This window comes from Pleurodeles waltl, chromosome 5, assembly GCF_031143425.1.
Source record: "Pleurodeles waltl isolate 20211129_DDA chromosome 5, aPleWal1.hap1.20221129, whole genome shotgun sequence".
Taxonomy (NCBI): Eukaryota; Metazoa; Chordata; class Amphibia; order Caudata; family Salamandridae; genus Pleurodeles; species Pleurodeles waltl.
Window position 1 is genome coordinate 1,849,649,140 of NC_090444.1, and position 23,317 is coordinate 1,849,672,456.

At 51.3% G+C, this 23,317-nt stretch overlaps 1 protein-coding gene across 2 annotated transcripts in view; it reads left to right on the top strand.

Annotated features, from left to right (window-relative positions):
* Positions 1 to 4,774: 4,774 nt before the first annotated feature.
* Positions 4,775 to 23,317, top strand: part of DAAM2 (dishevelled associated activator of morphogenesis 2) — a 517,936-nt gene continuing 499,393 nt past the window's right edge. For both annotated transcript variants that reach the window (XM_069236334.1, XM_069236335.1), the window contains exon 1: positions 4,775 to 5,961. The gene's annotated coding sequence lies outside the window, so the exon portion shown is untranslated. The remainder of the gene's footprint in view (positions 5,962 to 23,317) is intronic.

A 23,317-nucleotide genomic window follows, 5' to 3' on the forward strand; every position in this document is an offset into this window, starting at 1 on the left:
TGTGGAACACGTTGAGGTCACAAAATCACATAATTCCGGTGACGCTGAGTATATCAATCAATCAATTAAACATTTATATGGCATACTAATCACCTGTGAGGGTATCCAGGCACCGTGCCTACTGTGTAGGTCTCAGGTGGAGCTCAGTCGAAGAGCCACGTTTTGAGCTGCTTTCTGAAGTCCTGGATGGAGGGAGATGTCCTTAGGTGGATCGGAAGATGGTTCCAGGATTTTGCTACTAAGTAGGAAAAGGCCCGCCCTCCATAGTTGCTCCTGAGAATTTGGGGTGTGTGGGTGAGGTAGAGGGAGGCAGAGTGCAAGAGTCTGGTGAGGTTTGTGAAAGTTCGGTCAGTGGTTGAGGCAGTATGGTCCTTGATCATGTAGGGCGTTGTAGGTGAGTGTCAGCATCTTGAATTGGCATCGTTTGTTTACCAGGAGCCAGTGTAGAGTCCTGAGGTGGGAAGAAATGTGGGTCCACATTGGGAGGTCGAGGATGAGTCCGGCTGCTGTGTTCTCAATGATTTGGAGTATTTTTGTGAGGTGTGTGGTGAGCCCGACGTAGAGAACGTTTCCGTATTCGAGGTGGCTGGTGACAAGGGTTTGCATGACAGTGCGCCTGGTGTTGGTGGGCCTGGTGTTGGAGTATATGAGAAGGACCCTTGACGAGCAGCCGTCCGGTAAAATATCTCAGCGAGTTAAACATCTGATGCTAACATCTTGTGTGAGTCTTACTTGAGGGAGATTTAAACAATTTCAGGATGACTCAGACTTTTATCCTTCTGAGGACAATACATTAAGTACCATTACATTAGATAAATGTAAAACCTGACATTGACATCAGTACTAGATACAATACTGTTGTAACAAGTGCAACAAAAACACAAGGTAGAGGCAGGGTTCAGGCACAAAGTAGCAGTAATTCTGCTGATATTTGATTTTCTGTACATTCTTGTGGGTTATAACTGGTGCAGAAAAGAGCAGTGCAAAATACCTTTTGAGCACTGACAGTGTGCACAAGTTGTGCATTTCTAGTGGCTTACTGTGCCTGATTGGCAGTTGTTATGGCTGGGTACTTGCACACTCTATCAGCCAGAGCTCCAGTGATGTGGCACAGATATCTCCCGGCAGTGCAATGAATGCAACGAGTGGCTGCTGCTAGAAACAGTGTGCCTGTACATTAACATACTGCAGGAAGCTGGCTCAGTATATACTATATCAAAGTGAGGTACAGTGTGCACAGAGTCCAGGGGTTCCCAGAGGCTTAACAGAGGCTAAAGTAGATAATACTAATGCTCTCTTTTGTGGTAGTGTGGTCGAGCAGTTAGGCTTATGAGTGGGTAGTGCAAAGCATTTGTTGTACACACACAGACAATAGAAGAAGCACACTCAAGGACTTAACTCAAGACCAATGGTTTTTATATTGTAGAAATATATTTTCTTAATTTATTTTTAGAACTACAAGATTCAAGTTGCAGGTAAGTACCTTAAAAGTTTCGTATTTCACACATGTGTCAACAGTTCTTTGTTTGAAATAGGTAAGTAACACAGTTTTTGAATTATTGGCAATAATCTGTTTTTAAAGTGGACACTACAATTTTCAGAACAGTACCTGGGGAGAAGAAAAGTTAGATCGTTTTACAGGTAACACTTACAGTTTCAGTCTCCAGATTATAGGAAGTCCACCGGTTGGGGTTCAAGTTAACCCCAAACACCCACTACCCGCAAAACGGGGCCGGGCAGGTGCAGAGGTCAAAGTTGAGCAAATTTAATACGGGCGCCTATGGAGACTAGGGGTGCTCGGAATCAGGTCGGCCAGCAGGTAAGTACCCGCAACTCGGAGGGCAGACCAGGGGGAATTAGAAGAGCACTGAAGGGGCCACAAGTAGGCACCAAACACAGCAGCACAAGGACGGCCGGGTGTAGGGTGCAAACAGGACATCAGGTTTCAATGCTGGTCTATGAGGAGACCCCGGGGGTCACTCAGAGGCTGCAGACGAGGTCCAGGGGGGTGTCTCGGGAACACTACCATTCGGACAGGGAGGAGGGCCGCCTGCTGAACGTTGAGGCACCGGGGGTCGGTTTCTCCAAGGCTTGGGGGCTGCGGGTGCAGTGTGTACTTAGGTGTTGGATATCTTCGTCCAGAGCTTCGCAGTCAGAGGGGGTCCTCGGGATTCCCTCTGCAGGCGTTGTAGTGGAGAGGCCAACCCAGGGTGGGCACTTGCTCAAAATCACCTGGGGACCCTCTCTTGCTGGGTGGACCACCTGGACATGGGCCATGGGCATCGGGTACACAGGGTCCAAGACTCACGCATCCGGAGTGAGGTGGTAGTCCGTGGTTGTAGGTTTCTTTAGACCAGAGGTCTTCAAACTGGGGGGTAGGCACCCCTAGGGGGGCCCCAAGTGATCCTAGGGGGGTAGGTTTCTTTAGACCAGAGGTCTTCAAACTGGGGGGCGGGCACCCCTAGGGGGGCCCCAAGTGATCCTAGGGGGGGGGGCACCAGACTCTGGCCAAAAGAAGCATTATACAGATAACAGGGCTTTGTTTTAAGCAGAAGCATGTTATTGCATTTAAAAAAAGATAACAGTACTTAACTGCAATGTTTAAATAGGTCTAAACATATTTAAACATTGCAATCCTTATAAAGTATTTGTGAAAAATTCTGAAGGGGGACCAAGGATTTTATTTTTCAACTGGGGGGGCGCGGCATTAAAAAGATTGGAGACCACTGCTTTAGACAGTGCTTGTTCTTGGACCTTTTGGGCGCAGGGCAGTCCTCTGGAGTTGGCAGAGGTCGCTGGGCCCGCTGGACGCAACACATCCAGACTGCATTGCGTCCGACTGCAACACATCCACAACGCCCTCCGTGTGCATTTTTCAATAAATCCCACACTGGCATCAGTGTGGGTTTATTGTGCTAAGAAGTTTGATACCAAACTTCCCAGTATTCAATTAAGTCATTATGGTGCTGTGGAGTTCGTAATGACAAACTCTCAGACCATATACTCAATATGGCTACACTGCACTTACAATGTCTAAGAATGAGTAGGGGCATATTGCTCAGGCAGCTATGCCATGTGGTATAGTGCATACTGTGGGCGTGAGCTGGCGAGCTCTAGCTGCTGTGGGGAGAGTCGCCAAGGAAACAAGGAGTCGCCTCATGATGACGGGGCTGCTACAGCCACCAACGCTGCACGACCCACTATAGAAAGTTATCAGTGGCCTGTCGAGCTTCCCTTGTGTCCCTGGAGGTTACAACAAAGGGTGGGTGGTGCTGGAGAAGCCGTATATCCATCCCGTGCTCCTCTGTTTTTGGCCGGGTGGGTGCCTACGTACCTTGGAGTTGTCAGTGGTGATCCGTGAGACCCCCATAGGGTTTGCCAGAACTTGTGCGAAGTGTTTCTCCAGCATCTCGGAGCAGCTGACGGGGTGAGCCCACTGATGACAATCCCCACTCCGAATCCTGCCACGGCTCCAAGAACTACCATAAAGCATATAGTAGATGCGCAGGGGATTCCTGCAGCCCACGGGGTCCACATGAATACAGTATCACATCTTATAGACGTGCAGTGCACTATGCTGTGTAATTTTTTTGTGATTTGGGTACCTATAAGGCTCCTTGGTAATTGAAGTGCTTTGACAATTACCTGTTGCTGCTCTTATACCCGGCCATGATTTATTCCTAAAATATAATGGGTCATGTATAATGCCCAGTACTTATGTTCTCTGACGGGTTTTATCATATCACTTTTCCACTAAGTCGGTGAAGTTTTGCATAATGCATACCTGTCCGGTTCTTGCAATATCAGTATGAGAAGTATTATGTTTGGCCATACGTAATATGCCCGTCATTAATGTTCCATGATGTTTTTGGGCCTGTGATAAATATACAATAGAAACCATATTTTTGTATATTCCTGTGTGGAGTCTCTTTTGTGGTGTATTTATTGTGTCAACACATATTTTCATATAACTCTGTGTGGTGTCTCTTTTGTGGTGTATTTATTGTGTCACTGCTGTGAGGGTGTTGCGCAACGCCTTACGCATGAAATCTGAGGATAATTCTGACTGCTCTGTGCCAAGCTACCAGGGGGCGAGCACAGGTTATCTTTGGTGTGTAACTGACTTGCCCTGACTAGAGTGGTGGGTTCTGCCTGGCTGAGGTGCACACCTTAGCCAACCAGAAACCCCATTTCTAACAATGTGTCTTCTAGCCAGAGATATTTTGGGATGGTTTACACGTTTTGAATGCTTATAAACAGGGCCACTGGAATTATGTGGCAAGAGAGGGCCAAATTATGCAGCAGGGTTGAGTAAATTATGCGCAAGAAAAGGGAAATTATGGGCATAGTGCGGCACGTTTTGTAATAGTATTAATTATTTCGCAATTTTTAACATTTGTAACTCTGTATGTGCATTGGACGCACCTCATTAGAACCAGTTTAACACCCAAATATAGATAATATCTACAGAGGGGTGTGTAGTCCAGCTTTGGAAATAGCATTCCACTTCGTATCGCCTCATTGTTAGTAGCCTTTGAGCCCCAAACAATTTTGTTTTTGTTAAAATTATGTGGCGAATGCGGCAAACCTGTAATAATCTCACACAACCTCATAATTCCAGTGGCCCTGTTTATAAAGTTAGTTCCCTGCTGCACGGTGCCGCGCCGGGCAGGGCCAGGCTGCTGCCCCTTTAAGAGTCTGTTGAACAGTAGCAGCAGGTCCTGCCTCCTGCCAGAAGTGGAGCGGAGCTGTGTGAGGGGGACAGATCCAGCCTGGATCCTGAAGGGAGAAGACGCCACCCGGGCACTCTCTGCGCCGCCAGCCTCTCTCGCACCCACTGCAGACGGCTCCCAGTGGCACACATTGCGAGCCCTGCACCCACACACTCAGCACCCACAAACACTGTCCGCCCTGCTGCCACACACATGGGCACTGTCCCTGTGGCACACGCAGACTACCAGCCCTGTTCCCACGCACTCAGCACACACATGGGCACCGTGTGTGTGGCACACATTCAGGGCACACATGAGCCTTGCTTCTGGGGCGCACACGCTCTCTGCCCTGTTCCCACGCACACAGCACACGCATGAGCACCGTGTGTGTCACCCACACACTGTCAGCCCTGGCCCCACGCACATGAGCACCGTGTTTGTGGCGCACATTCAGGGCACACATGAGCACCGCTTCTGTGGCGCACACACTCTCAGCCTGGCTCCCACACACTAAGCACACACATGAGCACCGTGTATGTGGCGCACATTCAGGGCACACAGCACCAGCCTGCCGCACACACACACAGTGGACCCTCGCTGAGGGCGCCGGGCCCTGGACAGCAGAGGTTTCGGGGCCCCTACCTGGCGCACTTGGTGGTCCTTGGCGGAGACTGGACGGCACTACTGGGGTCCCTGCTCGGAGGACAGCCGTAGGGAGCCGCCCACCCAAACCCCAAAAGCGGATCCCCTGCTTGGAGAGCTCCCCCCACTGACATCGGCACCGGAGCCCCCGGGGACCTGCCTGCTGCCTACGGAGCCCCTGATTGGAGAACCCCCTGGAATCCGCCTGCTGCCGAGAACCTCAGCACCGGAGCCCACCCTCCACCCGAGGGACGTGCCTACTGACCTCAGCACCAGAGACCCCCAGGGACATGGCTGCTGCCCACTGACCTCAGCACCGGAGCCCCCAGGGATCTGGACCTCACCACCGCAGCCCCTGCCTGCTGCCTACGGAGCCCCTGATTGGAGAACCCTATGGGACCTGCCTGCTGCCTACTGGGGTCCCGTGTCTAGGAATCTGCCAAGTGCCTACCACCCACGGGACAAGGGTCACTGCTCGGATAAGGGACCCCCTTCCTCCCCTCTCGGAGTAGGGCGCTTGGAGGTGCGCACCCCCCCCGCTGGCCCTGATTTCTGCCAGGGCATGGAGTGAGCCTGGCGCAGAAGGACGCACAGCTGGGCACAGCTGGTAAGTCACCCCTCTCCCCGAGTGACGTGTCCCCTTGTGTGCATGCGGTGCCACCGTGTTCCCGGGCTTTGCTTTCTTCTCTCAGAGCAGCTGTGAAAACAAGGGGTGAGCTCAGAGCCCGGAGAATAGGGGGGCCCTGTGACTACTGAATGCCCCGCGCGCTCCGCCAGGCTGTGCTGTCACAACACACTCTCTGCAGGCGCTTTCTCGGGCACTGAGCGCACTCCCCGCCCCTCGGGGCCCGCGCGTAAGAGCACCTGACAGTGGAGGGCGGCGGATCCGCGCTAACTAGCGCCTCGCACTTGCTGGTTTGTCCACACTTAGCAGCACTCTGTGGTGGGCGCTTTATCCACTCTAGTTAGCAGTGGCACCTTACAGGGAACTCTGTGTCCACACTTTCACTGACCTTACAGTGGGTGGTTTATCCACAAGTTTATGTGTCTTACAGTGGGTGGTTTAACCACTTTTATTGCACCTCACAGTGGGTGGTTTGTCCACACGTTTATGTGTCTTACAATGGGTGGTTTAACCACTTTTATTGCACCTCACAGTGGGTGGTTTGTCCACACGTTTATGTGTCTTACAGTGGGTGGTTTAACCACTTTTATTGCACCTCACAGTGGGTGGTTTATCCACATTTTCTCTGCACCCTACAGTGGGTGGTTTGTCCACATTTTCTATGCACCTTACTGTGGGTGGTTTATCCACATTTATTGCACCTCACAGTGGGTGGTTTGTCTACTTTTAAAGCACCTCACAGTGTGTGGTTTATCCGCAGTTTTACTCACCTTACATTTGGCGCTCCATCTCGTTCTTCTGCGTCTATAAAGTCCGCGCTTTATCCACAGTTTTACAACACCCGGCGGTTGGCGCTTTATCCGCGTTCGCCGCGCCTTGCAGTGGGCGCTATACCCCAGGCTGTTGTTACTCCCACGTCTCAGAGCGCGCTCCGCACGCGCCGTTCTTGAGGGGGGCTTTGGCCGGTGGGGGCCGGGTTTCCTCTGGGATGCTGGCTCGGTGCCGGGGCGGGGGAGGATGCTTTTGCCTCAGCACCGGTGGGTGGGCGCTGCTCTGGCCTGCACCTCCCCCGGCCGCCGCTGGAGGGCGCCGCAGCCCCTAAAAAGCGGGACATCCAGGCAGGAGCTGGTGGCTCGGTGTCAGGGGTGCAGGGGACGGTCTGGTGTGTGCAGTAATGCAACTCAGTGCAGAGACAGAAGGTGCCACGTGCAGCCGCAGGATTTGGGGGGCCCCGTGTCAAACATATTTTGGGGCCCCTTCTTCAGAATAGCTTTGACTCTATGATCCAATTTCGGCTCTTTCAGGCCCTCTTTGGCCCGGTCACTGACAGTGCACAGACACTCTGCTCTAAATTCTAAATGTGTTTACATGTAATACTCGGGGATGGTGATGTGAGTTTTCAATATTGTAACAGCAGCAGTTCAGTAATATTACAGGAAATCATTTCTGTGACCCCCTCCATGTCTCATATGTGAAGCCCTGTTTTGATCTAAAGGAAACGTTTTATGGATGTTGCATGAAACATAAACATAGCATTTTCTCTGCAAAATGTTTCTAATAGACACATTAAAACAAATTAAATGAAAACAACATTTAAACAATTTGTTTAAGAATTATTCAGGGTCATCGGGTCAAGACTCCCTGCAGAACAGAGCTGGGTCTCAGGGTCCCTGAAAGGCTGGGGCCCTTGGTCATGCCTTAATACGTCTCTGGGAAATGCACCTCCACTACTGGGTGGGGGTGGGGTGTGCTGGAGGGGGGAAGTGTGGGGGCGGGGGGGGGGGGGATAGGAGGGGGGCACCCTGGCAACAGTAGAAGAGATCTCAGTTGAAAAGTATTAGGAGCACGAACCAAGTCATACTTAATGATGTCATAGGGCGCTTTGGCGTCAATAACAACACGAGAAGTGACATTCGTGAAATATTTTAACTATTCAAACTAATTGTACAACAAACGAAGCATAGCAACACCTCACTAAAGTAATTGCAAAGCTTAGAGCAGTACTCTAGTGTCAAAATTGGCTCCGCCCATCTAAAGAAGGGTGTCCCCTCCAGGGGGTATTGGTGGCTTCCTGAAGTGCGAACAGCTCCTAAAATCGGCCCAGTGCACCAAGGAGCTATGAAAAGAGTTTCGTGTAGAGTGTTTACAGGGTATGAGTGAGAACTCAAGCTAATCTCTTCATGTGTGAGTCTCACTCACAGTGAGTGAGGCTTGAGGTGTCTCGTGCGCAGCAGATAACAGGGGTGTAGGGGGAGCCCTTCTCGGTGACATGGAGTGTTTCACTGTCTATCGTCTGTGAGATTTGAGGGAGCCCCTCTCAGTGGCAGAAGTACTCACTTCACAGCACCCTACTCTGGTGCAGCTTCTCTCCATGACATCAGTGCAGACTGAGGTAGCACACTGTAGACACCTGCAGAGAGCCCCCTCCCTACACCAGAGCAGACCAAGGGACCACCGCACCTCCTGATATCAGTGCAGACTGAGGTGGCGCCCTCTAGACACCCCCAGAGAGCGAGAGAGCCCTCTCCCTACACCAGAGCAGACCAAGGGACCACCGCACCTCCTGATATCAGTGCAGACTGAGGTAACACCCTCTAGACACCCCCAGAGAGCGAGAGAGTCCTCTCCCTACACCAGAGCAGACCAAGGGAGCCCCGCACCTCCTCACATCAGTGCAGACTGAGGTAACACCCTCTAGACACCACAGAGCGAGAGAGCCCCCTCCCTACACCAGAGCAGATCAAGGGAGCCCCGCACCTCCTGATATCAGTGCAGACTGAGGTGGCGCCCTCTAGACACCCCCAGAGAGCGAGAGAGTCCTCTCCCTACACCAGAGCAGACCAAGGGACCACCGCACCTCCTGATATCAGTGCAGACTGAGGTGGCGCCCTCTAGACACCCCCAGAGAGCGAGAGAGCCCTCTCCCTACACCAGAGCAGACCAAGGGAGCCCCGCACCTCCTGATATCAGTGCAGACTGAGGTGGCACCCTCTAGACACCCCCAGAGGGCGAGAGAGCCCCTCCCTACACCAGAGCAGACCAAGGGAGCCCCGCACCTCCTGATATCAGTACAGACTGAGGTTGCCTCTCTGTTGTCAGACCCGGAAACCATCTGTGCAGATTAAAGCACAGCCCCTCGAGACGCCTGTCAAAACTGACAGCCTTCATAGTACAGACTAAGCGAGCCTCTTCCAAAGATCTGTAGAGGCTGACTGAGGTCCCTTTCAGACATCTATAGAGAGTAAAGCTCCCCAAACCCCCCCACCTCATGTGCAGGCGGGGTGAACCCCTTCTAAGCATATGTACAGACTGAGGGGAGCCCCCTCAAGTTACCCATACAGACTAGCAGAACCCCCTCCAGACACCTGTAGGGGCAACAGAGTGAGCCCCATAAACCTGCACATACTGAGTGAAATCCCATCCAGACACCTGTAGAGAGTGAGAGACCCCCTCTTTACATATGTATAGACAGGCTGAGCCCCGTCTTCCAGGCGCATGTACAGACTGTGAGAGCCCTCTACATACACATACAATCCAGGTGCGTCCACGCCAGACACCTGCACACACTGAGTGAAGTGCTGTCCAGACACCCGTAGAGAGTGAGAGACCCCCTCTTTACTTATACATTGACAAGCTGAGCCTCTTCTTCCAGGGGCATGTTCAGACTGTGGGGACCCTCAAGATACACATTCAGTCCAGGAGCCTCCACTCCAGACACCTGTAGACACTGAGTGAAGTCCTGTCTAGACACCTGTTAAGCTCAATGAAAGGCCCCAGACACCGTGTCCTCTAAACTAGTGGTTCTTAACCTGTGGTCCGGTGACCCCTGGGGTTGCGCGAGGTCTCTTGAGGGGGTCCACGGATGTTTTTCAAAATTAAATATTATTAAAATAATACATTTAAATCAATGTAGTACGTACAAATGAAGCAACATAGAACCATTTGAAAAGTTGAAAACATTTCGAAATTTGATTGTGAATTAAACTAAATATAGCAATACTGGGTTATTTGCCTGGTGTATACATTTTTTTGTATTTTTGTGTATTACTTTGAGGTTTAAATCCTAGAAATTGCTTAGGCTGGTGGTCCTTGGCTGCCAATAATGTCTCAAGGGGGTTACCCGGATGTCAGTAATGATTCAGTGGGGGCCCCAACGCTCAAAAGGTTGGGAGCCGCTATTCTAAACCCTGTTTAAAGTGTGACTATAGAGTCCGCCTGCCCCTAGTAACTATGAGGCATAACATTTAGCCTAAAATGTTTCCAATGAGGCAATATCCCCTTTAGATACTTGTACAGACTGTGAGCCCTCCCACACCCCCGACAAGTACGGAAGAGCAGAGCCCTCTTTATTCATCTGTACAGACTGAAAGGGCCCTGTCTAGACAGCTTTACAGACTGAGAGAGCCCTGTCTATATACATGTACAGACTGAAAGGGCCCTGTCTAGACAGCTTTACAGACTGAGAGAGCCCTGTCTAGACACCTTTACAGAATGAGAGAGCTCTGTCTAGACAGGTTTACAGACTGAGAGAGCCCTGTCTATATACATGTACAGACTGAAAGGGCCCTGTCTAGACAGCTTTACAGACTGAGAGAGCCCTGTCTAGACACCTTTACAGAATGAGAGAGCTCTGTCTAGACAGCTTTACAGACTGAGAGAGCCCTAGCTATATACATGTACAGACTGAAATGGCCCTGTCTAGACAGCTTTACAGACTGAGAGAGCCCTGTCTAGACACCTTTACAGACTGAGAGCTCTGTCTAGACACCTTTACAGAATGAGAGAGCTCTGTCTAGACACCTTTACAGACTGAGAGAGCTCTGTCTAGACACATTTACAGACTGAGAGAGCCCTCTCTAGACACATGTACAGACTGAGAGCCCTCTCACACCCGCGACAAGTACAGAAGAGCTGAGCCCTCTTTATGCACCTTTACAGACTGACAGAGCCCTGTCCATATACATGTACAGACTGAGAGAGCCCTCTCTAGACACATGTACAGACTGTGAGCCCTCCCACACCCCTGACAAGTACAGAAGAGCTGAGCCCTCTTTATGCATCTCTATTGACTGAGGGAAACTTGAGGCTGATACCATTGCAGGCCAAGTGACACCCTGTGCAGGCCAAGTGACACCCTGTGCAGGCCAAGTGACACCCTCTCCTGTGCAGTCCAAGTGACACCCTATGCAGGCCAAGTGACGCCCTGTGCAGGCCAAGTGACACCCTCTCCTGTGCAGTCCAAGTGACACCCTGTGCAGGCCAAGTGACACCCTCTCCTGTGCAGTCCAAGTGACACCCTGTGCAGGCCAAGTGACACCCTCTCCTGTGCAGTCCAAGTGACACCCTGTGCAGGCCAAGTCACCCTCTCCTGTGCAGACCAAGTGACACCCTGTGCAGGCCAAGTGACACCCTCTCCTGTGCAGAGCAAGAGACACCTTGTGAAGTCCAAGTGACACCCTCCTGTGCAGAGCAAGAGACACCCTGTGCAGGGCAAGTGACACCCTCTCCTGTGCAGAGCAAGAGACACCCTGTGCAGGCCAAGTGACACCCTCTCCTGTTCAGAGCAAGAGACACCCTGTTCAGGCCAAGTGACACCCTCACCTGTGCAGAGCAAGAGACACCCTGTGCAGGCCAAGTGACACCCTCCTGTGCAGAGCAAGAGACACCCTGTGCAGGCCAAGTGACACCCTCTCCTTTGCAGAGCAAGTGACACCCTGTGCAGGCCAAGTGACACCCTCTCCTGTGCAGAGCAAGAGACACCCTGTGCAGGCCAAGTGACACCCTCTTCTGTGCAGGCCAAGTGACACCCTCTCCTGTGTAGGCCAAGTGACACCCTCTCCTTTGCAGAGCAAGTGACGCCCTGTGCAGCCCAAGTGACACCCTCTCCTGTGCAGAGCAAGAGACACCCTGTGCAGGCCAAGTGACACCCTCTTCTGTGCAGGCCATGTGACACCCTCTCCTGTGTAGGCCAAGTGACACCCTCTCCTGTGCATCCCAAGTGACACCCTCTCCTGTGTAGGCCAAGTGAAGCCCTGTGCAGACAACTGAGTACGATATGGGGCAATGCCAAGCATTTTATGGACGTGACAAGAAAAACAAGTGTCGTCAAAGTAAATTCCCTGAAGTGTGAAGGATTTAGGTTCTGACAGTGACGGTGTATTGGTGTTTTACGCACTCTTTCTCTCTGTGGCACGCCTTGCCACAGGCCACTCCCCGCCTGTGGCTTCCGGTGGTGTCCTAGTGTAAATGAGGGCTGCTTTTCTCTCAGGTTCAGCAGTGCAGACTCCCTTATTCTTGCAGGAGGTGGGGCAGCGCCACGAAGGCCCTCGCTAGTGGCCCGTGCGGGAGATGGCGCCTCCTGTCTGTACCTCTCTCAGGTTGCACCATGACCTGTTCCGGTACTTTCAGCTCTGGCCGCTCAGTCCTTGCACTCTGGGACTTTGACCGCTGTGGGGATTGTGCAAGTTGAAGGTTTTGTCAGGTGATTGGTGACATTCCAGTGTCATGTTGTCACAGGTGAACCTCACTACAAGGTGGACTGCTGCCTCTGGTCCAGAGGTCTTCAAACTTTATTGCTCTGGCCCCCATAGCTAAACGCTTTGAAGTCGCCCCCCCTTGTAAAATTTTATGGCAAGGACTGGGGGAGAGGGAGGGGCCGGACTGAGTTTAGGGGTGGGCATTTCAGGGGTGCTTTTTTGTACCTCATAGTCAGGCCCACTGGAATTATGCGATTGAGTGGCCGCAGCGATTTTCGCATAATTACAGATCTGCCACATTTGCCACATAATCCATTATCATATTTTAAAAAAATGTTTCTAGCTCCAATGGTTCAACAGTTACTTAAAATGCAGCAACTTGTGTTGCCGCACAGTGAAAGGCCCCTTGTGAAGTTGGACTTGTCACCTTTTTGTTGCTTATTGCGACGTTTGGGTATTAAAATCTTACTAATGAGGTGCAACCAATGCCCAGACAGTGTTACCACGTTGAAAAATGTTGAAATAATGAAATAATACTAATACAAAATGTACTGCATAATTTGCCCTTTCTTGCCACATAATTTACTACGCCCTACCACATAATTCGACCTTCTCATGCCGCATTATTCCAGTGGCCCTGCTCGTAGTCCACAGTCAATGTGAGACTTATAAAAAAGCAAAGGTATCACACAAAAAAATACATTGACAAAAAACACTGCTGCCCATAATTGGAATGTTGTGAGCCCCCCACACTCCTGGGCCCCAGAGCAACTGCACCTGTGCACTAATGATGTCTGCAGCCCTGAGTAGCAGGCCCTCTCCTCAGCCTCTTTCATCTGTTTCCCACCAGGCCTGACCACCAGTCCAGTCTCGAAACTTGCTCTCTGCCCCATGGGGAAACAATGAGTTCCCACAGCTTCCCTCTCTTTGGCAACACGGGTGCCCTCTGGCCTGCTGCTGGTAAAGAAAATGAGCCCCTTTTAAAGTCAGACAGTTATACTTGTGATGTGGGCATCTCAGACCCCTGGGCCCCGGCGCTCCTGTACCCACTCCTCTTTGTTAGCCATACCTTGCAAAGCGGACAGTCTGCACAGCCCTTTGTTAAGCACATGGGCTCCCATCGTGCCCCACCCCCCTCCCTACCATCCCTCTGATGCCAAAACTACCGTCTCTCCTCTGATTCAATGTGCCCCTCCCGCGGTCACTGCTCCGAAGCCCAAAGCAACCCTGGCACCGCAAGGGTGCACTGGCCCCTAGTACAACAGCTATAATTGGGGTTATTTGGCCCCTAATACTGCTGGCCCCGGTGCCACTGCACCTGCAGCACCAATGATACCCACAGCTCTGTGAAGCAGGGTGTCTGACTGTGCCATCACCACTAGGACTCAGGCCCAAAGCAGGCTTTCTGCCCCTTTGTGTTAAAGATGGTACCCTGCCTTGTCTGGGCTCTGATCTCTGCACAGCAAATGTAACTGACCCCTGGTGCCAGCTTGAAACATAGGCTTCTGCACCCCTTTACTTGTAGGTAGGACAGCCATAATTGGGGTACAGTGGCCACTCACAACCCTGGCCCTAGTGCAACAGTACCCCTTGCCCTAATGACACTATTAAAAAGAAAAACAAGCATTTACAATGCAACGGGTCTCGCGTTTGCTCCTGGTAGAGCTGATCGTGTTGTAAACTCATAACCCGACTTTTCACCTATCGGCAAAAGTGCATTTATGTACGTAACCCGAAAAAGTGCAATTAACTATGTAAAGCGCTCGACTTCTGCCAAGCGAGATCGCGCTAGTAAATTAGAGAAAAAGAAGTCCACGAGCCGGACAGAAAACAGCGAGCCGCGCATGTTTTCTGTACTTGGTCGATGCGCTCGAGGAGGGCTAGCCACCGGAAAAGGCATGACGTATGCGAGCCTTCGACTAATGAAAGCAAGCAGATTTTATTAGGCAAGCCCACGAACCAATGAAAAACACTGACGTGACGTCGACAGGGCTCCGAGCCCTTTTCTGAACACTAAAGCGTCTCGCTGCGATACGCATGTGCGAGCGCATGCGACGCAGGCTCGACCCTAAAAAGAACCTTTTACATGTCGACCCTGTTCCCAGAAGCCTCTCTTCAAGGAAGATGGGTCTGTTCTTTTGTAAATAAAAACACATGTCAGTTTTCTTTCGGCCCAGGACGCTGTCCCGGTCAATCCGGTTTAAGGCGGGCACTGCCTATATATATGTCAGGGTGCCTTTTTATACATTTAACTTGTGGGGCGAATTTTCAAAGTTTTGCTTCGCGCCAGGACACCGGCTGGTTTTCGCGCACGGTCCCTCTTCGCCTCATGGAAATGTTTCTGTGAGAGATTTGTCCCTTTCCAGATTATGTTTTTTCAATATTACAAGCCACACATTCCCTCTCATACCGAAGGATTATGGGAGTTAAGCTGTCAGGGAATGTGAGCATTCATGGTACTGCCTGTGTCGGGCGCGAGGCGCGCCTTGGGGTGGGGGTCCCTGGGAGGCCCCCTCCTGGCAGTGGGTGGGGGGGCCCTCCGATGCCCCCTCCTGGCAGTGGGGGGGGGGCCTGGGTGGGGGGCCCTCCGAGGCCCCCTCCTGTCAGTGGGTGGGGGGCCCTGGGTGAGGGGCCCTCGGAGGCCCTCTCCTGGCAGCGGGTGGGGGGCCCTGGGTGGGGGGCCCTCCTAGGCCCCCTCCTGGCAGTGGGTAGGGGGCCCTGGGTGGGGGGCGCCTCGGAGGCCCCCTCCTGTCAGTGGGTGGGGGGCCCTGGGTGGGGGGCCCTCCTAGGCCCCCTCCTGGCAGTGGGTGGGGGGCCCTGGGTGAGGGGCCCTCGGAGGCCCTCTCCTGGCAGTGGGTGGGGGGCCCTGGGTGGGGGGCCCTCCTAGGCCCCCTCCTGGCAGTGGGTGGGGGGCCCTGGGTGGGGGGGGCCTCGGAGGCCCCCTCCTGGCAGTGCGCTGGGCACCAGGTAAGTGATTTCCCTGCTGTGGGCCACCTCCTGTCCTTGAGAAAGAATGACATTTGCTGCTGTTCTGGGGTTTATTTCTGGAGTTCCAAAGGGGGTTAGTCCGGGGGTCCTTGGTTGCAGTAACCGGCCAGGAGCCTTGGATTGTAGCGCAGCCCTTCGTTTGTAGGCGCTAGATTGACGAGCTAGTCTGCACGCAGGCGCTTCCTTAAAGGCCCCAGTTTACACGTCGTTTACCCTCACCTTGCAGCTGATGGCGTCATACATGGGGTTTGTTACCTGTGGTATGGGCCCTCCCCAGCCCCTCCCACCCTTTAATGTTCAGTCTTCAGTTCCAGATCAAATGAGAAGCTTTTCTAAAGTCAGAAAGGCGAGCACACAGTCAGTTTGTGTTCTGTCTGTATTTGCTGCCGAGAGGCGGCGAGCTGAAGATGTGGTCTGTGTGGTCTGTGGTTTATTCTTGGAGGGGAGGGCGTATCTAGGCCCCATGTATAATGTTTGTGTCATTTGGGGACGTTAGTATCGTTTGCTTCGTTAGGCTGAAAACATCTCCCTAATTTTAGATATGAGTGAGGGATCCTTCAGGGGTACATATGAGAAGAACCCCCCCTCTTGAGGACACCCGTTCAGGATGAGCTCCACGTCCCCTGCCCTGCACCAGATATACCCCCCCTCCGGCCCCCATTAACACTATTACATATTGAAGGCACTCCCCCCTCCGCCCCTCTGACACCATTATAGCCCGAGAGAACCCCCCCCCCCCGCTGATACCACCACAAAATCAGGGTGCCCCACCACTGCTGGCACAGTACCCCTCTGACCTGACCAGCAGAGCCAGCCTCGTGTGGCACGTGGCATTGGGCCTGGCAAGGAAGAGATACATTGAGTGCCTTGTGACTAACAGTTTACAGCTCACTCTGTTCCTAGAGTAACACTGGTCCAGTGTGTGTGCCACCCCCCCCCCCACTGTGCACAGCCTCACACTCTATGACCTCAGTGCATGGGTATTGACTGAGCTCAGACTCTCAGAGCACTCTCCTACTCACTCAGTGTCAGAACGCTCACTGCCGTCGCACTCCATCACTGACTGTCAGACCACTCTGTCAGCCACTCACTTTCACTCACTACCATTGCACACTCTGTCAGCCACTCACTTTCACTCATCATCTGAGCCCTCACTGCACACTGTGTCAGCCACTCACTTTCAGTCACATCAGAGTACTCACTACCATCGAGCACTCTAGCAGTCACTCAGTTTCACTCACCATCCGAGCCCTCACTGCATACTCTGTCAGCCACTCACTTTCAGTCACATCAGAGTACTCACTACCATCGCACACTCTATCAGTCACTCAATTTCACTCACCATCCGAGCCCTCTGCACACTGTATCAGCCACTCACTTTCACTCACCACCTGAACACTCACTGCACACTCTGTCAGCCACTCACTTTCATTCACTACCATTGAACACTCTGTCAGCCACTCACTTTTCACTCACCATCCAAGCCCTCACTGCACACTCTGTCAGCCACTCACTTTTACCCACCATCTGAGCACTCACTGCACACTCTGTCAGCCACTCACTTTCACTTACTACCATTGCACACTCTGTCAGCCACTCATGTTCACTCACTACCATTGCACACTTTATCAGCCACTCACAAATCACTCACCATCTGAGCCATCATTGCACACTCAGTCAGCCACTCACTTTCACCCACCATCTGAGCACTCACTGCACACTCTGTCAGCCACTCACTTTCACTCACTACCATTGCACACTCTGTCAGCCACTCACTTTCACTCAGCATCTGAGCCCTCACTACACACTCAGCCAGCCGCTCACTTTCACTCACTACCATCGCACACTCTGCCAGCTGCTCACTTTCATTTGCTCACTGTCAGAGCCCCCAATGCCACCGCAGTCTGTCAACTACTCACTACCACTCACTCACCGACAGAACTCTCACTGCCACTGTACATACTGTCAGGGCACTCATTGCTACTACACCCCTTCAGCCACTCAATGTAACTCACTCACTGTGAGCACTCATTGCTACCACGTACTCTGTCAGCCACTCACTGTAACTCACTCATTGTGGGCACTCAGAGCTGCCACACACTGTCAGCCACTCAATGTAACTCACTCACTGTGAGCACTCATTGCCACCGTACCCTGTCCGGTACTCACTCTTCGAACACACTGTCAGCCACTTGCTTTCACTCATCATCAGAGCACTCACGGCCACTGCACATTATGTCATTCACTCACTACCATTCATTCACTGTCAGAGCACTCATTGTTACAAGACTCACTCTGTTACTCATTCAGTGTCAGAATACTTTGTCAGCCTGTCACTTTCACTCACTCTCAGAGCACACCCTGTCAACACATTTGCTTTGTCATTCATACACTGTCAGATCACTCACTTTCACTCACTGTCAAAGGACACACAGTCACCCACCCACTCTGTCACTCACTCCATGTCAGAGCATTCAGTACAACTGCACTCACTCTGGCACTCTTTCACTGTCCGAGTGCCCTGTAAGACACTCACTGTTAGCACTCACCGGCTCAGTATTTAATGTCAGTGCACTGCAGAGAGCAGGAGATCCCCCTTCCTACCCTAAGAAAGGGACTCTTACGTTTTCTCGTCGGTCACAGTACAGACTGGACCGGAAGTACTTATATTAACTGTTTCAAGTTATCTTCGTTAACATCCTGCTTGACGAAGCCACGATTGTGCACTTCGCTCACTCCCCCATCCAGAGTTTGGGCCATTCAGGCACCCACAGACTTCCACTCTTTCATTCACTCATCATCCACTTGCATAGCATTCAGGTAACCCACTCAAACATAGTCACTCCTGACTCATGCCATAACTCAGTCAACTGATTCACTCAGGCAGTCCCCCTTGACTCTCTCGCTCATACTTCATTCAGAGTTTTACCTGTATTTTTTAGAAACAAATAATTCAGGCAGCAACGGAGCTTGCCTACTTGCTTGCACACCCGCTTGCTCTCCATACTGAAGGTTGACTCTTTACTCCTGGATGTATGTTGCAGTGTCACTCTCCTAGCCCAGATGCATGTTGCAGTTTCACTCTCCTATCCCAGGTGTATGTTGCAGTTTCACTCTCATATCCCAGGTGTATGTTGCAGTTTCACTCTCCTATCCCAGGTGCATGTTGCAGTTTCACTCTCCTATCCCAGGTGTATGTTGCAGTTTCACTCTCCTATCCCAGGTGCCTGTTGCAGTTCCACTCTCCTATCCCAGGTGCATGTTGCAGTTTTACTCTTCCCTACCTTGTGTATGTTGCATTTTCACTCACTTGTCCCAGGTGTATGTGGCAGTTTCACTCTCCTATCCCAGGCGCATGTTGCAGTTTCACTCTCATATCCCTGGTGCATGTTGCAGTTACACTCTCCTATCAAAGGCGCATGTTGCAGTTTCACTCTCATATCCCTGGAGCATGTTGCAGTTTCACTCTCCTATCCCAGGCACATGTTGCAGTTTCACTCTCATATCCCTGGTGCATGTTGCAGTTTCACTCTCCTATCCCAGGTGCATGTTGCAGTTTCACTCTCCTATACCAGGTGTATGTTACATTATGACTCTCTTATCCCTGGTGCATGTTGCAGTTTCACTCTCCTATCACCGATGCATGTTGCTGTTTCACTCTCCTATCCCTTTTGAATGTTGCAGTTTCACTCCCCTATCCCAGGTGCATGTAGCAGTTTCACTCTCCTAACGCAGGTGTATGTTGCAGTTTCACTCTCCTATCCCTGGTGCCTGTTGCAGTTTCACTCTCCTATCCCAGGTGTATGTAGCAGTTTCACTCTCCTAACGCAGGTGTATGTTGCAGTTTCACTCTCCTATCCCAGGTGCCTTTTGAAGTTTCACTCTCCTATCCCAGGTGCATGTAGCAGTTTCACTCTCCTAACGCAGGTGTATGTTGCAGTTTCACTCTCCTATCCCAGGTGCCTGTTGAAGTTTCACTCTCCTATCCCAGGTCTATGTAGCAGTTTCACACTCCTATCCCAGGTGCATGTAGCAGTTTCACTCTCCTAATGCAGGTGTATGTTGCAGTTTCACTCTCCTATCCCAGGTGCATATTGCCGTTTCACTCTCCTATCCCAGGTGTATGTAGCAGTTTCACTCTCCTTTCCCAGGTGTATGTTACAGTTTCACTCTCCTATTGCAGGTGTATGTTGCAGTTTCACTCTCCTATCCCAGGTGGATGTTGTCATTTCACTCTCCTATCTCAGGTGAATGATGCAGTTACACTCTCTTATCCCAGGTACATGTTGCAGTTTCACTCTCCTATCCCAGATGCATGTTGCAGCTTTACTCTCCTATCCCAGGTGCATGTTGCCGTTTCACTCTCCTATCCCAGGTGCCTATTGCCGTTTCACTCTCCTATCCCAGGTGAATGTTGCAGTTACACTCTCTTATCCCAGATGCATGTTGCAGTTTCACTCTCCTATCCCAGATGCATGTTGCAGCTTTACTCTGCCCCTCCTTGTGTATGTTGCAGTTTCACTCTCCTATCCCAGATGCATGTTGCAGCTTTACTCTGCCCATCCTTGTGTATGTTGCAGTTTCACCCTCCTATCCCAGATGCCTGTTGCTGTTTCACTCTCCTATCCCAGATGCATGTTGCAGCTTTACTCTGCCCATCCTTGTGTATGTTGCAGTTTCACCCTCCTATCCCAGGTGCCTGTTGCAGTTTCAGTCTCCTATCCCAGATGCATGTTGCAGCTTTACTCTGCCCATCCTTGTGTATGTTGCAGTTTCACTCTCCTATCGCAGGTGTATGTTGCAGTTTCACTCTCCTGTCCCAGGTGCATGTTGCAGTTTCACTCTCCTATCCTAGATGCATGTTACAGCTTTACTCTGCCCATCCTTGTGTATGTTGCAGTTTCACCCTCCTATCCCAGGTGCCTGTTGCAGTTCCACTCTCCTATCCCAGATGCATGTTGCAGCTTTACTCTGCCCATCCTTGTGTATGTTGCAGTTTCACTCTCCTATCGCAGGTGTATGTTGCAGTTTCACTCTCCTATCCCAGGTGCATGTTGCCGTTTCACTCTCTTATCCCAGGTGTATGTTGCAGTTTCACTCTCCTATCGCAGGTGTATGTTGCAGTTTCACTCTCCTATCCCAGGTGCCTGTTGCAGTTTCACTCTCCTATCCCAGGTGCATGTTGCAGTTTTACTCTGCCCTACCTTGTGCATGTTGCAGTTTCACTCTCCTATCGCAGGTGTATGTTGCAGTTTCACTCTCCTATCCCAGGTGCCTGTTGCAGTTTCACTCTCCTATCCCAGGTGCATGTTGCAGTTTCACTCTCCTGTCCCAGGTGCATGTTGCAGTTTTACTCTCCTATCCCAGAAGCATGTTGCAGCTTTACTCTGCCCATCCTTGTGTATGTTGCCGTTTCACTCTCCTATCGCAGGTGTATGTTGCAGTTTCACTCTCCTATCCCAGGTGCATGTTGCCGTTTCACTCTCCTATCCCAGGTGTATGTTGCAGTTTCACTCTCCTATCGCAGGTGTATGTTGCAGTTTCACTCTCCTGTCCCAGGTGCATGTTGCAGTTTCACTCTCCTATCCTAGATGCATGTAACAGCTTTACTTTGCCCAACCTTGTGTATGTTGCAGTTTCACTCTCCTATCCCAGGTGCCTGTTGCAGTTTCACTCTCCTATCCCAGATGCATGTTGCCATTTCACTCTCCTATCCCAGGTGTATGTTGCAGTTTCACTCTCCTATCGCAGGTGTATGTTGCAGTTTCACTCTCCTGTCCCAGGTGCATGTTGCAGTTTCACTCTCCTATCCTAGATGCATGTAACAGCTTTACTTTGCCCAACCTTGTGTATGTTGCAGTTTCACTCTCCTATCGCAGGTGTATGTTGCAGTTTCACTCTCCTATCCCAGGTGCATGTTGCCATTTCACTCTCCTATCCCAGGTGTATGTTGCAGTTTCACTCTCCTAACGCAGGTGTATGTTGCAGTTTCACTCTCCTGTCCCAGGTGCATGTTGCAGTTTCACTCTCCTATCCTAGATGCATGTTACAGCTTTACTTTGCCCAACCTTGTGTATGTTGCAGTTTCACTCTCCTATCCCAGGTGCCTGTTGCAGTTTCACTCTCCTATCCCAGGTGTATGTTGCAGTTTTACTCTGCCCTACCTTGTGTATGTTGCATTTTCACTCTCTTGTCCCAGGTGTATGTGGCAGTTTCACTCTCCTATCCCAGGCGCATGTTGCAGTTTCACTCTCCTATCCCAGGTGCACGTTGCAGTTTCACTCTCCTATCCCAGGTGTATGTTGCAGTTTTACTCTCCTATCCCAGGTGCACGTTGCAGTTTCACTCTCCTATCCCAGGTGCATGTTGCCATTTCACTCTCTTATCCCAGGCGCATGTTGCAGTTTCACTCTCCTATCCCAGGTGCACGTTGCAGTTTCACTCTCCTATCCCAGGCGCATGTTGCAGTTTCACTCTCCTATCCCAGGCGCATGTTGCAGTTTCACTCTCCTATCCCAGGTGCACGTTGCAGTTTCACTCTCCTATCGCAGGTGTATGTTGCAGTTTCACTCTCCTGTCCCAGGTGCATGTTGCAGTTTCACTCTCCTATCCTAGATGCATGTTACAGCTTTACTTTGCCCAACCTTGTGTATGTTGCAGTTTCACTCTCCTATCCCAGGTGCCTGTTGCAGTTTCACTCTCCTATCCCAGATGCATGTTGCAGCTTTACTCTGCCCAACCTTGTGTATGTTGCAGTTTCACTCGCCTATCATTGCTGCATGTTGCAGATGTATCCTGCCCACCCACGTGTGTTTTCCAGGCTCACTCAGTCACGCGTTGTCATCTAATCTGATGCAATGGTGTTATTTGGTGGCTCACGTCTGCAGGCTCACAGGGTATGCCTGCTTGTAATCACCAGTAGGATGTAGTAGGCCACGGTAATGAGCTCCTATGTGAACAGTGACGTGGGTGGAGGGACTGTGTGGACATCACGTGGCCGTGCACAAACCCAATGGCTGTGCTTAGCTCGAACGGCTGTGTTAAAAGCGGGTGTCTGTCCGCAAATAGAGGGGCCTTGTAAATATTGACTTATAGCCCAGCCACAAAAAACACACACACCGGAAGTTGCATTTTGTGTTTTTCTCGTTCCTAGCGCCAAGACGCATTTGCGTGATTGAGGAAAAAAACAACTTTGTAACCTTGTCCCTTGCAGTTTGCATGCAGCTCCTTGATGGCAGCTCATAGCTCACTGTGCTAGAATATGATTGTAACTTATGAACTGCACAGGAACCAAAGGATCTCAATGACAAAAGCAGTATGGCACTGAGCTGTGCACATAAAATACTGATCTGTGATACCCACAGTACATGTTCTTTGCAGCAGGCACATTAACCCTCTGCACTATCTTAGTTGAGTCAAAACTGCCACTAGACAGAACTCCAATGGCTCTCCAGCGGGTACATTAATCACCAGAGTTATCTTGGCACTTTCAATGTTGCCTGGAAACTGTTTGCTATACAAGAAACGCTGCAGTGCTTGCAAAACTGATGCACGGCTGCAAAAGCTCCCCCCCCCCCCCAGTTACAAAAGCAGCCCCCACCCTTCCAGCCTCCCGGGGAACCACTCGATGCCCGGTAGGGCAGTCCAGCCTTGTTGGTGACATGACTGGGCCCCCTGAGTGAGCTCACACACAGACCTCTAGGGACCAATCCCTTATAGGATAACAGGGAAGAGACCAGACTTCAAACTCCAGGCCCTGGAGTCCTCCGAGGGGTGTGGGGATCCCTGAAGGAGGCACTGTGATGTGATCTACAGCAGCCCGGCACTCCAGGGCAGAAGTAAACGAGGCCTGTCTGCGGCGTGGAAACTCTTTT